The sequence below is a fragment of the Motacilla alba genome, chromosome 13 (genome assembly GCF_015832195.1).
Source record: "Motacilla alba alba isolate MOTALB_02 chromosome 13, Motacilla_alba_V1.0_pri, whole genome shotgun sequence".
Classification (NCBI taxonomy): domain Eukaryota; kingdom Metazoa; phylum Chordata; class Aves; order Passeriformes; family Motacillidae; genus Motacilla; species Motacilla alba.
This window is the reverse complement of record NC_052028.1, coordinates 221,175-237,734: the sequence shown is the minus strand read 5'-3', so window position 1 is coordinate 237,734 and position 16,560 is coordinate 221,175. Positions and strand designations below refer to the sequence as shown.

At 42.9% G+C, this 16,560-nt stretch overlaps 1 protein-coding gene across 7 annotated transcripts in view; it reads right to left on the bottom strand.

Moving 5' to 3' along the window:
- KCNIP1 (potassium voltage-gated channel interacting protein 1) overlaps window positions 1-16,560 on the bottom strand; it is a 285,944-nt gene that overhangs the window by 126,350 nt on the left and 143,034 nt on the right. The window contains exon 2 of one of the 7 annotated variants that reach the window (XM_038149898.1): window positions 5,500-5,608. The exons of the other annotated variants lie outside the window; for them this stretch is intronic. The gene's annotated coding sequence lies outside the window, so the exon portion shown is untranslated. The remainder of the gene's footprint in view (window positions 1-5,499; window positions 5,609-16,560) is intronic. 7 annotated transcript variants of the gene reach the window in all.

The window sequence follows — 16,560 nt, the reverse complement described above, 5'->3', positions numbered from 1 at the left end:
CCCAAAGACCTGCTCTTTGATTCCCTGTTCCACCTGCCATTGAATGTCAATCCCTTCCCATGCCTACCCCTTTCTCTTGAAACTTCCCTATCAATTTTGTGTCCTTCAAAGTCCCATTGGTTTGTTTAAGTTGTTCTCCTCCCCTGTACTCCTCTATTGGTTTAGATATTGTATTCCCCACCTTGTGTTCCACCCCCAGTTTCTCCCAATTGGAGATTATCCTCCCTAGGACCTCCCCTGTTTACAAGTTGGTGTATACATGATTCATCTTTCTGTCCCTGACCCTCCAGGGAGTTAACAACTTTGAGAAACATACAGAAGATCTCTCCTTGTTCCTTGTTCCTTGTTCCTTTGTTCCTTGTTCTTTGTTCCTACCCTCAGCACTGTTCAATCCCCAACGCAGTCCACCTGTGCTGTAGAGCAGCTGTGCCCTACAGCTGCACCCCAGATTCGACAGCTTACTGGGGGCAGCCCACACTCACTGACAGTGCTGGGAGCTAGTCGGGCTGAAGAAATCCGGCACTGCAGCAGTATAGCAGAGGGATGGTGATTGGAAGGGAAAGAAAGGAAAGGTTCCCTAAAGTAACCATTTTTTCTTAAAATTAATGATTTCTATTTGGAGTTTCCAGCAGACACACCACCACCTACACTACCTTGTACAGAGCCAATCACAACAACTCTGCCATAGGTGGCAGAGAACCAATCCCTGCTGAAGGAACCTTCTCCTGACTTGGTTTCCTGATAAACGGTACTAAGAAAGCCCCACACTCGTCCTGCCAGCTCTAAGAAGATCTCTTTAGACATTGGGGACTCAGAGTTGTTTGCATTTTGAAAATTGTCTTATGGGCGCTTTTGATTGTTTTTGTCATTTTGTGTTGATTCAGTTGATCCTTCAGAGAATCTTTCTTAATAATATCGAAAGGGGGAGTTGTGGAGACCCTGGGGGCATTCCCTGGTTTAGAGAGACACCAAAGCTTCCCTCAAAAAGCTGTTAAGACCCCCTTGGCTCATTCCCCTGTTCCTACATCCCTGAGCCACTCCCTCTCTATTCCCTGATTGGCCCTCATCTTTGTACTGCCCCAAGACTAGGTGTACCCCCAGGCCCCTTGGCAGAGAGAAACCTGGACCCTCCACATGTGTGTGCTTTGGGACTCTGAACATCTCACTGCATGGCTGAATTAAACATCTGTGGATACCATGCAAAGGCCCTTTTTGCTTCCTTACCCCAGACTTTACTAGCAACTATTCAGGCTGCAACGCTAAAGGTCTGTGTTCACTGATGACCACAACCTAGTTACTCCTTGCATTTGGAAAAATAAACCACAGTAAAAAAGAATTTCAAAATATTTTCAAACTATTGTTTTTTTTCTACACCACCACCTAAATGCAATCGATCTGTAAGACTCTGTCCGAAATTTCTCTCATCTGCTTCATGATTCTCATCATGAAAAAAGGCAGAAACTAGGATCACCGAGGATCCTGTTTAATATCCTGGTTTGGTGGGAGCTTGTCAGGGTCCCAAGACCAGAGCAGAGTCTGTTTATTGTTCACCAGGTGTGTTTGTCTAACTCTGAAGAGGGGCGAAGTGCCCTTTCCCTCGCTCCGCAACAATGATCCTGGAATCTTCCCAATTCCCAGCTTGGCTGGACCTCTCTGAGATGACCTTTTGGTGGTCCCCATGGAAAAGAAGACCCTTCATACAACTACCGTGACAGATGGACTGAGATGGGAGAAGCCTTTTCTCCAAGGACTGAGACATGAGACCCTTATATAGAAAAAAAAACTCCTTTTCTTCCCAAAGACTCAGACTGAAACCTCTAACCTGGGCGGGGGTGGTGAGTGGGGAGAAACCAGCTGACTAAACTGAGATGTCTGCCTACAGGTAGTGACCACTGGACCAAGAAGACAATGGCTCTCGCCCACTGCTGATCAAGATGAGATCATAGACTATTGTATTAGTTTCTCCCCCCCTTACAATTCCCAATAGAAAAACCATAACAAAAACCCCTGGGTTAGCTTGTGGTTTTTAAGATCTCCCCTGACATGAATGCAACAGGTACCGTCGACTGGACTTCAAAGGACTTTGTCACCTCTACGTTTGGTAGCTATAACCTCCCATACTTTTCTACCCTTTTCTTTTCCTTATGCTTTCTCTTTTTCCCCCCAATTCCCTCCAACACATTTTGCTGTGATCATTAATAAAGTACACTGGTTTTGATTGTTATCGCAAATCCCCTTGTCGTGTCAGTTTTTGTATCTTGAGATCGATCTAACGGACCATCATGAATCCCATTCCCAAGGACGAATCGTGACACCATCCAGCAGCATACAAGTTCCTGGCAAGCAGAAGTCATGCCTGAGGGAGAAAAGGGTCTGCTGAGGGTGAATATCTCCTTCAGCCCAAGACACAGAGCAGCAAAGTAGCACTTCACACCCAGGAGCCAGAGTTTGCCCTTTGGCCCTGCTAAGGCCAGTAACATCTTGGCCCTGGTCAAGGGCAGCACCAGGGCCCTCACTCTGTCCTGGCCCAGAGAAAGGTTCTTCCCCAATATTGTCAAAGCAGTTTGCGAACACACAACTAAGAAGAGGCAGTGAAAGCAGTATTGCTGAACTGCAAATCACAGAGCTGTGAATGAGATTCACGGCTGTGTTACTTACAGTCATCTTACTCTGTCTTCAATAATTTATTTCAATATGATAAACACAATTTTATTAATTGTAAAAAACATTTGGGAGGAATGCTGAATTATTTATTGTTTGAAGCAGCCAAAAAACTGATTGTCAAAACTCTTAACACAGAGTCCCATGTAGTGAAGCGTGGTTTAGAAGGTGCAGGGTGTACCTTCTACAGCTTGAACTCCTCTCCAAAAAACTGGTCAAAGGAGCTACCTTTGAATGTTTAACTCACAGGCAGTTTTTTTTTTCTCAGAGCAGGCATATGCCTGCACACTGCAGTGCTCCCAACTGCTCCCATCCCGAGCATCAAAGGCTCTCCAGCATCTCCAATGCCCTCCCACAAGGCATGTCTGAAGCCTGTGCTGAAATTAGGGGCAAGTTTCACTGCTTGACCTGTCCACAGTCCCTGACTTTGCAGAAGCAATGGGGTATCTTAAACACTGATTGACTAGGTCTGTGGGATCTGGTTTTGCAGAAGAGCTGCCTCAGTCTTTCCAGTGTGTTAGATTCAAACATCAGTTTGCTCGGCTGGGAAGCCCAGCGTCTGGTGGACAGCAGCTGTCTCCAGAGAGCTCCAGCGCTAGTCAAGCCCTCACCCACGTGCACCACAGCACTGGTATGCCAGTGACTCACTGGAAATTGCTTTAGTCATCTCCAATCTTGTTACAGGTGCTAATGTAAACCCCAGCTGATTCTTCTTGTTCACTGTGGCCTTCCACCAAATGACTGTAACAAAGAGTAGTCTAAGATGAAGGTAAAAAACTTAAGGAGAGCTATCATGAAATTTTGCATAAACCATGCCAGAACATACTGCCAAACTTCTCAATTTCACCAAATTCAAAAACACACACGTGTTATTTATGTGCAACACAAGTTGTATAGGCCTCAAAGGACCAACAGATTCAGGCAAGCAGCAGGTGTTTCTCTGGTTCCTTCTCTGAGGAAATACCAGAGCAGAAATGTTGGTCATACCCAGTGCTTAGACAACCTCTGAGTGTCACAAGTCACTCAGGGTTGTCAGGCCCTGAACGATCAACCCCAGCCACATCACATCAAGATGAGGAACCCAGCAACTGCATGCAGCACTTGACAGCAACCTGTCTCAGCCACGGGGCCCATAATTTTTTTTATTTGTTTGGGACTGTCCAGCTGCTGCATGTTACCTTAAGGTACCACTCTGCTTAATGCTCATATCTGTAATATTTGTGCTATATTATTCTTATACATTGTCTCTGGATGCTGAGGTTTTGAAGATTTGAGAGAATGGACAAGAACTCCTGGCAGAGCATCTGTCCAGGAGTGGGACAGATGGTGGCAGCCCATCCCACAGGATTCACTCTGGGGGAAAGATGGAAATCTTCCCCTGGAGCATGAAATCAACAAAAAGCACACCAGCTGCTGCACTGAGGGTGTTTGCAGAAAAACTGAGGATAGAAGGTCTGAAGCTCTGCCACATTCGCTCCTTATGGCTTCTGGCCCACCCGTGAGCCCACAGCATCCCCAGTGTGAGGGGCCACAACCTGCAGCTGCGGCTGTACCGCAGCTCTGCACGAGGCCCAAGGTGGTACCTGAGCAGCAGTGAAATTCTACTTTCTTGTTAAACATTCACAGGATACTATTCTTTTCACATTTCAATGTCTACAAGTACATCTAAAATAGCAGGAAACATTGATACAGGATGTCAGTCAGGCTTGCAAAACTGCCCCCAGAAAAATCACAGGACCAGCATCAAATCCATTACCTGCTTTTTTACCCACACAGCAATTATTCTGCAGGCTTTCACATCTGACATTTTAAATTTTATTTAGTTAAGATTGCCAGAGCCATAAAACAACTAGGAAAGTTTTAGCATGAAACTGATTCCTGTTTTGAAGATAGGCGAGCTTTCAGAGAGTTGATTAAAAATAGCTCTTATACATTTTCCCATTTCCCTCTTGTTACCTTGTTTAAACACTTTTAAACATTGTTTAAAAAAAGGCATGTCCCTGAATTTCGTTATCAAAGAATTTATGAATTTAATTTTTTTTGCAATGAAATGATAATGTTAACTTTTGCATTGTACACAAGGGAATAAGAATATGGAAAAAAGGTTTCAAAGGATTTAAGAACACAAAACAATGCAACAAAACTATGTGTGTAGATACAAAATTGCAATTCTCTCCATCAGGAGGTTTGCACACCTAAAAAAAGATAAAGAAGCAAAGTTCTCTAAGAGGTACAAACAATTGAAATAAATTAGTGAAAAGTGGAAAAAAAAAAGTCATGACCTTGCAAAATCTGTGTTTAGCTGGATGTAACATTTCCTCTACTCTGCAGATAGAGGTTTTGCACTTGGGGCTTTTTGGTCCACTGGCATGAAAATAACAACTGTGATTGAACATTACTTTTTGACATGAAGGAAAGTGCTTGTCAGTGTGTCTCAACATGTCAGCTGTGTGCCTGTATGGCCACTCATTGTAAGATATGGCAACAACAAGGACACATTACACCTTGAAGTCATTTTGATCTCAAATGCACTTTCCTTCACTTTGTTTCAGGCTATTTTCTATTGTATACCAAGTCTTGGAATACAGTTGGTTTTAGTTATTGTCCAAAAAAGAACTGGAGCTGGAGGTGGCAGAAGCATGTGTTGGAGACTGTGCAATAACATGGAAATGCTTCGTTTGAACTCTAAAAGGGCATTTTTTTCCTAAGTATGAATGTCAGAAATTGTAGGCTCTTCAGCAGTGGCAGGGAATGGTAACGTGAAGAGCAGTCTCAGGTTAGTACATGGTCTAGGAACATTTTAGAAACTGTGAGGAAAAAAATAAGCACATTCTGCACCTGGATGAAAAATTGCTCATTGCCAGCCCAGTTTGGAGTGAGGAATTGGATGAAGCTCTCCCATATCTCCAACAGGAGTCCGGGCCAGTTGGATGTCTGTCCATGCAAGCTGGATGTGTCAAGAAGAGGAAAAAAAATCAGAGAGCCAGCACTGAGGGCATGCTGGTGTTGCAGAAATGAGGTGGAATCAGGCCCCCTCAACCTGCCAAATGTTCTAATCACTTGCCTAATGGGCTTCTGCTACCATATGCTAATAAAGCACCTGTCTCTGCACCACAATTATAAGAGCTAGAAAATTAAACACTGTTTACATGGCAAATTAACAATTTCAGCATTTCCAGTAAACTAATTGACATAAAATATTCCCCCTCCTCTGCCCATCCGCTGCCTTCCATCTTTCAAGTACTTTTCCTGCTTGTTCTCTGCACACATGGCCTTTGCTGCATCTAGAGCTACCATGAAGTACAATTCCTTAAGCTCACTGTAGTTACAACACCTAACACCAACCACGTATTTAGTCCCTAGACTATGATTTTGCCCTATAACACCCAGTCAGGAAAAAATTCCGTTTCTGGGAGGCCCCTAATCCTCCTCAAAATATTTCCTGATCTTTGTTGCTCATTACTCATCTCACTGGCTGTGCAGCTGATATATTTCAAAGCAAATCCTTGCCCATTTTGCATGAAGAGTGGATGCTGGAATATCATCGGACAATGACACTGGAGGAAAAAAAAAGCATTAGCATTAAATTATCTGCTCCCAGATAATTTCCCAAACAAAACTCCATAAAAGGCTCTGAAATGGTCTCTCACTCTTTTTCATTGCATAACATTTCACTGTACTCTAGACTTGAGGAGCTATAATTTATCAAGCTTCTGTCTGCAATCAGGGCATTGTTTTTGTCAGAGTCCCTGATCATGGGAGAAGTGGCAATGCCAAGTTTGCAAGCCTGGAGGATTACCCTGTAAGCAGCAGAAGGCAGGCCATGGATGCCCTGTGAGAGCAGGGGGCTCTAATAGAAAGCAGAGAATTTAGAATGCATTGCTGGTAATGCATGTTACTAACAGGCTAGTAACACTCCAGTCACCTCATCTGGGCAGCACTCAAGGCTTTTTCCTTTGTGGGTGATTACTCATGAGAAAAGCCCATGGCAAGGAATAGCTTGACCAGCCCACGCCCTGGACAATGGCAGAACTGTCGACCAAGCTCAGAGAGACCGCCTCTGGCCCTCTCTCATCTATAAACATAAGCCATCAGTGATTGACAGAATGGGGTTTTTTTCTGTGTCAGACTTCAGCCTGCTGTGCCCTTCTCCCCTGCCCTGAAGCCTGTGCAAGCCCCCTCCCAACCCTGCTCCAGCCCTGACCTCTGCACAGCCCCCAGACCCCTCCCTCCTCCTCTGCGGCTCTGTTGAAATCTCAGGGACTGTAGTGGAGGAGGATGTCAGCTGCACCCAGGCCACTTTCTCCTGCACAGAAATGTCATGTCTAAGACCCTGGAGGAAGGCAACCTGAGCTGCTGCCCCCACCAGTGCCTGCTCACAGAGCAGGGCATATTCAGTGTCCCGATACCCTTGGGTGTTCTGCATGCCCATGGTGGCCACAGACTGGGTGAGAGGGGACAGTACCCACACATTGTTACTTTGCAAGCAGCAGGCCTGGAGGTGCTGGAGTCCAAATCAACCTCCTCAACACCTTGCAGTGAATCTGTCCCAAGTCCCCAAGGCCACACTGGGCTGCCACTTCCTCGGGAGACACTTGTCCTCTCACAGCTCTTGGGGACACCCCCAAAACCAACCCTGTTCCAAAACAGCCATACAGGAATTAAGAACACAAAGTCGTACACCCATAGACAGATGTGAGGATTTTGAAAGAGAATCACTGCTGTGAGAGCAGGCTGCACATCCTGCAGGAGGAATGTCCCTAATTACAATTTCCTAGGTGATGCTGAGTCGCTGCTGCTGAACACACCATGTGAAATTCCAGCTCACTCCCCACCAAAGAGATGAGCACAGCAAGTCCTTGGCTCCTGCTCCATGCCTGTGGTTGGTTTTTTAATTCAGGATAACAAGACTGCTACAAAATTTACATTCTGCTGCCTACCAAAGGATTTGGTCAAATCAATAGCTTGTGACAAAAGAAAGTAACAAAACCTGTAATAAACCCAAGTGATAAATAGGTATATGTTCATGAATAAAAAAGATTTGTGCAATTCATTATCTCTAATGTTCTCATCTGATGTGATTTTGGGTGGGGAGAAGTGACATAGTAATAACCATTAACAGAGGGCTTCTCAGATGTGTTTTTCAGTGTCCAAAATGCACATTTGGCTTCCATTACAGACAGACAGACCCACAGTACAGGGTGGCCCAGCCTCAGCCAGCACTCCCTCAGGAACCAGGAGCAGGAATTCAGGTGTCTGCCAGTGGCTCCCAACCCTACACCTGCAGCCAACCAGCACTGGGTGGTTCACTGCACAGGGTTGAATTTTGCCACTTCATGCCCACACAGTGCCAGTGCCATCTGGCAGCAGGTCCTGAACTTCAGTTTCAGTGATGGATGAGGGACCTGTGCAGGTTTGTGAAGGGATTTAACTACCTAATGGCACAGTCAGATGACCCCATATTCCTTCCAAAGGTCTGTATCCAGGCCTGGGAGCAAGGCTCTGCTCTCCCAGGCATCATTTTACAAGCGTATTTTCAGGCTTGGCTCTCCCTGTTTTCATAGTGAAACACAAGAATTAGCACCCTTTTAACTCAGAAACCTTACCAATTGTTCTCTGCTATCCAGATGGGAAAGTGACTGGAAGAATAGTAACACCTGGGTCAAATGGAAGCATTTTGAATTGTCAGGAGCTTTTTCAAGCAATTCAGGGTATCTTTTCCCTAGGTGTGCCTTCTCCATCTCTGCTACCAGCTGAGCTGACTCCATGAAAGACTGAGTCCTGTAGAGCAGGGACCAGTAAAGGATAACCCCCCCACTTTACAACTCCTTGCACATGGGACACAGCTCCTCCAAGACAGCATCCCTTGAGGGTGGCTCTCACTCCCTTTGGACGCCAAAAGTTGTCCCCATGAAGCCAGAGCAAGAGCTCGGCTCCCATGTGCTTCATCCGCTCCCATTCATAACAATGTATGCCATATCTGGGTCTGTGTTTCAAGTACCAGTAATAATATTGAAGCACTTCAAGTGGAAACAGAGAGAATTATTGATGGTAACAGTAAAATTATTTTATCCACAGAAGTCAGAGACAGCATATACAGTCTATCAGGAACATTTAGCCTGCCACAGAGATTAAAATATTTTCATTAAAAATAGCATCTAGAGCATTGAATTGATCTGCCATGATAAGAAAAATGCTTTCTTCTTCATGTTTGCCTTCTTAAACTCAAATTCAGTGGAAACAGAATTTCCCAGGGAGTTCTGAAGTCACTCTTCATGCTTTCCATGGTACCAGGCTCCCAAAGCAGGGAGAGGGAAGCACTGTTCCTCCCAGAGCTGTGTCAAAATGCAGCAGGCTCTTCATTCAGAGAGGCAGTGAGCATGCTCTGCACTACAGTCACAGCCCCGAGATTAATTCCAATAATGAAAAAGTCACAACAGCAGAAGAGAACTGCCTCCTTGCTCACAAGGGAGATAAGCTGGACAAGAGCAGAGGTATAAATCAATGCAATTGGTTTGACAGAGAGATTACAGACAAAAAATGCTAACTTGCAGTGCAGAGGTTCACAGAGTGCAGTGATCAGGATAAAATAACCAAAACAGCTTGGGATTTCAATCTTTTACTTTTTTACAAGCTGAAATGAATTTACATCATTTTCCTGAGGGAATGCAGATTGCTTTTGTGCATCTTTTGTTCCCCCCTCCAGAGAAGACATCCTTTCTCAAGCCTGCTCTCTTTGTTGAAATGATGCCTCTAATTTGGTCCAACAGATTTTGTGCTGCAGTGAATATCCTCCAAAGCTATTGTTCTGAGCAAAAAAAAAAAAAAAGTATTAGTAATCTGACTCACTGGGAAAGTTTAAATAACTGACTAAACTACCTTTGAGCCTGATTCTGTTGATTTCCCACCCACCTGAGAGTGCAACCTCTTAGCCACTTCTTTTCAACACACAATAGTGTAGTTCGTGAAACTCTAGGGCCCTGCTGTTCCTGCCCTCCTTTGGGTCCCAGACCTGCCGTGAGTCCCTCTCTAGAACAAGTGATAGATGCTGGCCAGAAACCAACCTAGAGCTGAGGGATATATAGATCAGCCCTGAAGTAGGTAAACACAGAGAGCCCTGAGCTGTGGTTCCATGGACTGATGCACAGCAGTAAGGGAATTCGAGCTAATACCAACACAATATTAAATGCCTTAGGTCATTTTGACAAACCTGTTAATATACAGATGAAAATGATCATAAAATATGTAATTTTTTTACTGTTCATAATAAAAATTAGCTTCTTGGAAAATACCTTATTTTCTGGGAACTGTGTTCTCACTTCAGAAAATTGCTTGGATGGGAAATTGTCAGCCAGCTCTCTCTCTCAAAGGGTTGTTACACAGTAACACCTCAGTGAGACTCTGTGCACAGTTGCCAGGGGACCATCACAGAGTAAAATGTAAATAATTTTCTAAATTTATCTGTTATACTTTAAATTCACTTTCAACCACCCCTTTCTAGACACAGACTGCTGTGTTTCCATTAGAAACAGTTTGCCAACTTTTCCATCATCTGGGAGCTAATCAAGCAGAATGACAGCTATTCCAATGCCAAATGGTGGAAAAGTAATGATGAGTGTGAAGTAGAAAAGGACAGACTGTGCAACCTTCTATGCCAAATATTGATCTGTGTATCAAGCTGCACACCTGTTTGGAAATACTGTTCATCTGTGATGAATTTCTTTGTCAGGCCCGAGAAGAAGCTGAGGAGCTTGGCTCCAAGACCACCTCAGTGAACAGAGCCTGCACAGGTCCTTCCCCCAGGGGGCTCAAGCATTGCTTGGCAGCAGCACTCTTGGATAGTCTCATTGCTTTGAATGTGGAAATGCTTGTTCAGAGCTCTTAACTAAAATTGTTTAGTTAAGCGTGGGTTGTAAAAGAAGTTATCTTAACTGTATTTGTAAGAGAAAGGAATTTATTGTTATGAGAAGTACTGCTGTAGAAATCATATGAAGAACAGGCAGTTTTAGCAGGATATACCCACACCTAAAAAGACATAAGCAATACCAACAGCTGCATCTGGGAGATTTGGGGAAATTCAGCAAGTTTAAGATACCCAGGATGAAAACACAATGAAGAAAACATAACTTGGGATTGCAGCTATCCTTTTGCAGCTTGCTGATTGTGCCATCCCAGAGGCATGTGTAAGCCTTCCTTAGGACTAAAGAGGGTTTTTTCAGCTTCTCAGATTGTGCTTGACTCGAACAGTTCCAGATTCAGGCACGAGGCCACTGTAACCCAGGACTTGCAGCTTGTGCTATGTAGCATAATGTACTGCACAGCTGAGGGCCAGACCAGTGATGCCCTGACACTGCAGCCAGAAATCACCCTCCCTCCCGCCCTGGTTCTCCTCCAAAACAAGGCAGTTGAGCTGGTCTCTGAAAGTACCAGTTCCTGAAAGAGTTCTCAGGGATGAGCTTAGCCAGGATATATAACATTTATGCACTTTGCTAGTGTATGTGAGTCATCCAGGTTCTTTCTGCGCAAAGGAGTGAAAAAGCAGTGATTCATCCCCTACCAAAATAGGTGCTTGAGGGAGGTGGGATGGAAACTTGAATGGAGCTACTTGTCTTCCAGGGAGCTCCAAGAGCTCTTGCCTCACTAGCCCAGGCACAGCTCAGAACTTCTATATTTCTAATTTATGTAAGACTATTTAGGTAGAATTAATACAGTTAACACTAGCCTTTGCAAAAAATTATTCCTTGCTAGCTTGATGGCTGCCCTAGGCCTGTAGCCAGGGTCTAGGTGACAATGGGGCAAAAATCCTGGGGCAAGTCATGCAGAGCCAGATTCATACCCATCTTCCTTGGTGCAGCTGCTGGCCCTGTTCACAAACCTGCTCTGCATTAAATGCATAAATCCAACCATTGCACAATTGAGAATTTCTCATTTTTCTCCCAACTCAAAATTAATTTGAATATTAAAACCACTTTTCTCTCTTTTCATACAGGCATTCTGTAGGAATGTGCCCCCTGTTGACAGAGTGACAAAACTATCTTTTGTCCCCTTGAAAAGGAAATAAGCCCAGAAGTTTCTCTCCTCAATTAGGTGAAAAAGACATCTCATAGCCATGGGGGACTTCACCTCAAATTTAAGTATAACTAATTGGACAGGAGCCAAAAAGTCCTGTCTGGGCAATTTACTAGAAAAAGAAGTGAACAAAGAAACTGATCGCTTTTGTGAGGTGTTTTACCAGGAGCAAGATACCTCTTGCACCTGGCTCAGTTTTTCTCTGCTTGTTATTTTGCCATTTATTAAACCTTTTTGTTTCCAACACTGTAACAGAAGCCATCCTGCTGATTTTTATGCCTCCAAAGGTAGCTGAGCTATCTTGAGTGTGATATAGACCCCCAAGAGCTTATGAGACCTGGCTCAAGAAGGCTCCTATATCAGCATTCCTGTTTTTCTAAATACTGCACCCTGACCCTTTCCCTTACAACAGGAGATATTACCAAATTGAAATGATACACAGTTGTTGCTAATAGTACTAATTATTGTTGCTAATTGTAACATGAAGATGATTAAAAAGTATGCAGTACTCAGAGTTCCTTTGAATTGATTTTGAATTGCCTTTAAATTGCATGAGACTGATTTACATTTCTGCTTAGCATACATGGCATCAGAGTGAAGAGCTGTATTTTAACAGTGTTTATGCAAAATATGGGAAAAACCAGGTGCATAGGACTTACTCACTTGCACTGTCAGTGAGAACATGCTTCAGCAACTGGGGCAAGTGTTAATAACAACAGCATGGGTGAATAACAACAAATAAATAAAACAAAAAGAGAAATGCAAACTCTTCCTTTCCAGATTGAAGCTCAAACATTCAAACAGCGGGATAGCTCCATGCTGTCCTTTCCTTTCCTCTTGCCAACAAATTATCTCTTAGGGTAATTTTGTTAACTAGATATTGGTTTAACATTGAGTTAGTACTGTTTTACACATGGAAGGAATTGCAAATGGAAGGAGAGATCCCCTTCACCTTCTTAGAACCCAACCATGACTTAGGATCCAATGTAATGCAGTGAATTCTACTTGGACATGACACTGAAAAAACTTGATGGAATGAAAAACAACAAAGTCCTCCAAAACCCCAAACAATAAACCCTTGTGGATCCTTTCCTCGATTATCAGAGGAAAGTTAATCATTGACATAATTTGAAAAGGACCCAGCTGTTTCATCCTTTGCTATCACATCCATGTCATGCTAACTCAGTTGAAGAGGTAAAAACCAGCCAGAATAGCAGTAGTTGCAAGGCAAGGTATGTATTTTGTAATCTCAAATGGTTGTGGTCTGAAGTAGATCATTCTGAATTCCTAATTACTTTGATTTGTTTGGTACCTATCTGTAAGCAGGGAGTGTAGTGCAGTGTGCTTGTGCTGTAAAAATGACGGGGACATCTCCTCAGACAACACTTCTAATTCGACAGCATGTGACAATAATGTGGCACACATTTCCTTACAGAAAGTTTTAAACAAAAACAGATATTTGCCTCTGGAAGGCCCAAATAAATTTAAGCATTTTATAGGTATTTTAGAATCAGGGTGAGGAGAATTCTTAATTATGTGCTTGCAAGTATTTAGGGCTGGACAGACGGAAACTGTGAGGAATGACCTGCTCTATTTTTCAACAAAAATTCTTTAGGCAAGCAGAAATACTCCCCCAGTAGAAATGTATGCTTAACATTAATTAACTCAGTGAACTCAGTTTACCACGGTGCTCCAGTAAAAAGTGATCCCTGCCCAGCCAACAGTAAACCTCAGTGTACAGCAATAATGGCCCAGCAGCACTGTTTTCCCAGCATACTAACAGGGGTGCAGCCTCTCCCTAAGGGTAAAGCTGGACTAGCTGACATTATCAAAATAGTTTACTCAGTGAACTTCAATCAAAGTAGGTTTGGGAAAGCCTGTGTTAATTTCCTGGGTTTGCATGCTTTGGTTTGTTTTTTGTATCAGGCTTTTTCTCAACACAACCCAGGTGCTCTCCAATGGAAAGGGAACCCAAGATCCTCTTGAGATACAACAATTGTTAGAAACTGGAATTCACACCTATATTCAGCTTTTCCTTTCTAAATTTGATTCCAAACCTCAATCAGGGAAATTAACAATCATTTTATTACTTTATTTATTATCTCAGAAAAGAACAGTTTTGATCTTGTTCATGCTAGTCTTTTTAGACAAAGCAATTTAATTCATTTATAAAGGATTTCAAACTGTCAGTACCTCATCTCACATCATAATCGCACACTTGAAGATAGATGACATCACTTGCCCCCCACCCCAAAATGTGCATACATTATTGATTTTTCCAAAGCCTCATGAACAGGGTAGTTTGTAATCATTAAAAATTAAAGAGAATGCTGCTGGCTGGCAAAGAAGAATGGCAAACTTTGCTCTTGGCTCTATTGCTATTCCCCTGCAGCAGAGCTAGGACCTTTTTATTGCAAAAGATATAGGAAAATAAGGAGCATTGCTTCTCTGTGTAGCAGAAAACTGCCCAGAGCCCCTCTGGATTTGGTACTGCTCTAAGGGAAGCAACAGGGTTAAAGGAAGTGCCCATCACAGTGCAGCCTCCTGTGCTCAAGCTCTAGAGCTCAGAACAGCTCTGCAAGCTGCTGCCTGTTACTATTCTCTACCATTTTCACTTTGCACTGTGTTTGCTTCAGGAATAACCTTTTACACCCACCAGCATACAAGACATTTACTAAGGAGGTTGATCCTATGGTCAAAGCATAAACAGCTGTGGTCCTTTATTATTTCCAAGCAGATTTTTGCTCAGAAGCAATTTAAATGTTTGGAAAATGTGTCATTTTCATAATTATTCCTGGCAGAATTTCATAAGAGCATCGTGGTTCCCCAGCACAGTCAGTCAAATCTTCCTCATGCCTGTCCCCACCTTCCTGCACACAGTGGCTGCCCCACCAGTCATTACGAACTCTGTAAGTTATGTAGGTCCTGGGAATAAATAATTTTAATTTCTCTTTTTGTAGAAGGACCTGGAATCACAGTCACATTATCTATTTGTGATTGTATATTTGTGAGGCCATTCCAATAATGAAACACACATACCTCTGGAAATTATACCAGCTCAAGAAAAGGCTTTTAACTGCCATTAAAATGTCAAGCTACTGTTTTAAGTGTTATGGGCGTTCCATTGCTCAGCCCAGTTGAAGTATGAAGACATCAAATGCTCCTTAACAATAAACTATATTAAAAGTTGATGGTCTTTGGTACCTGGAAAGACAACTACAGATAACATGTTTAACTGGGCTGATGGTTATCTACCCGATTCTATTGCATGAATGCAAACCCAATTACATCTTCGGTGGGCCTCTGGGAGTCGATCAAAATGATTACTTTAAGGATAATACCTTCATTCTTTCTGAAAAAGTGCTCTTCCCAGAGTCACACTGATTTTTTTTGCTTTACTTACTGTAAGCCTGTCTTTATCCTGCTGCTATCGTATCGTATCGTATCGTATCGTATCCTATCCTATCCTATCCTATCCTATCCTATCCTATCCTATCCTATCCTATCATGTCCTTATCCTACTGGTATCCTACCCTACCAAGTGAAAACTTGCTCTGCTCATCTTAAAAGAGAGTAGTAAATCATTGTCCACAGCTGTGGGTTCGCCCAGAAGACTGCCAGCAGTGCTACCCCATTTACAATCTACATTTATTTGAAATGATCCCTTAGACCTGTACATGTAATTCAGTAAGGGGACTAAGCATTAATCTCTCTGAATTAAAGCTATACACTGCATTCCAATAAATTATTTTAAAAGACTTTACAATTAATTGGTCACACTTGGCAAAATCAAGAACACATCTTTCAAAGCTGCAAAAGTAGTCTAAATAAAGTTAAGAGTAGATAATACACACAAAGTACCAAAGCCACCTAGGGAGTAATGCAAGATTCTGATCAATATTTGGTGTTTCTAAGCCCATCTCCAGAGATCCTGCCTTGACTGTTAGAGAGTGGATCACAGTAAAAGACATAGCCACGGTATTCGATAGCATTTGTTAGCATTTATTAATATTGCACAGTCATTTCTGGCAGCACATGCAGTGTGTCAAATTGTAATTTTGATTAGTCAGATTACTGTAACTATTGGAAAAAACCTCAAATTTCTTGAGCTCACCTAGGACTCCAGTGTGGTGTAACATTTTAACACTCCAGCTCTCCATGCTGGCTGCAGCAAGCTTTCACCTTACAGCCACTGCAGTGGGGATGGGGAATCAGCTCTGGATAGGACTGATATGTACAGGATTGATCTCTGCAGTCTCTCCACATTAGAGAGGGGCAGTCAGGGACAATCACAGCAAGAGTGTACTTCTCTCATTACCCTCTGACACCATCTATGGAGGGCATTAGCATTCAAGAAACAATTGGGCTTCTTCACCCACGCCCCTTTGGCCTGACAGCTGGAGTGACTGATGATATAGAAAACAGCAAGCACCCCATTCCTGGAGAGTAGTAGCTGTGACACCAAACACCTTTGCTGCTTCCCCCAACCCTGACAGTTGCATTTTTTCATTAAAAACATACAAGCTATAATTAAGACATTTAATCTTCATAATCTTCACTGCTATGTAAACATAACTCCTTCAAATAGGAATATATGCCTGCATTATTGGATGAGGGCCTCTGTGAAGATTATTAAGTGTGTAAAGAAGCAAGTCAGACTTGTTTGAAAAAAGGCTGAACTGATATTATGAATTATAAAAAGATGTAACAAATAACTTGGTATCAAGCAGCTGACAGATCTCCCAGCAATGTTCTTAGAAATGGCAGAGGTGCTGAATTTAAACACTGCTTCCAGTATTGTCAGTGATAAATAACCATATCATGATGAGC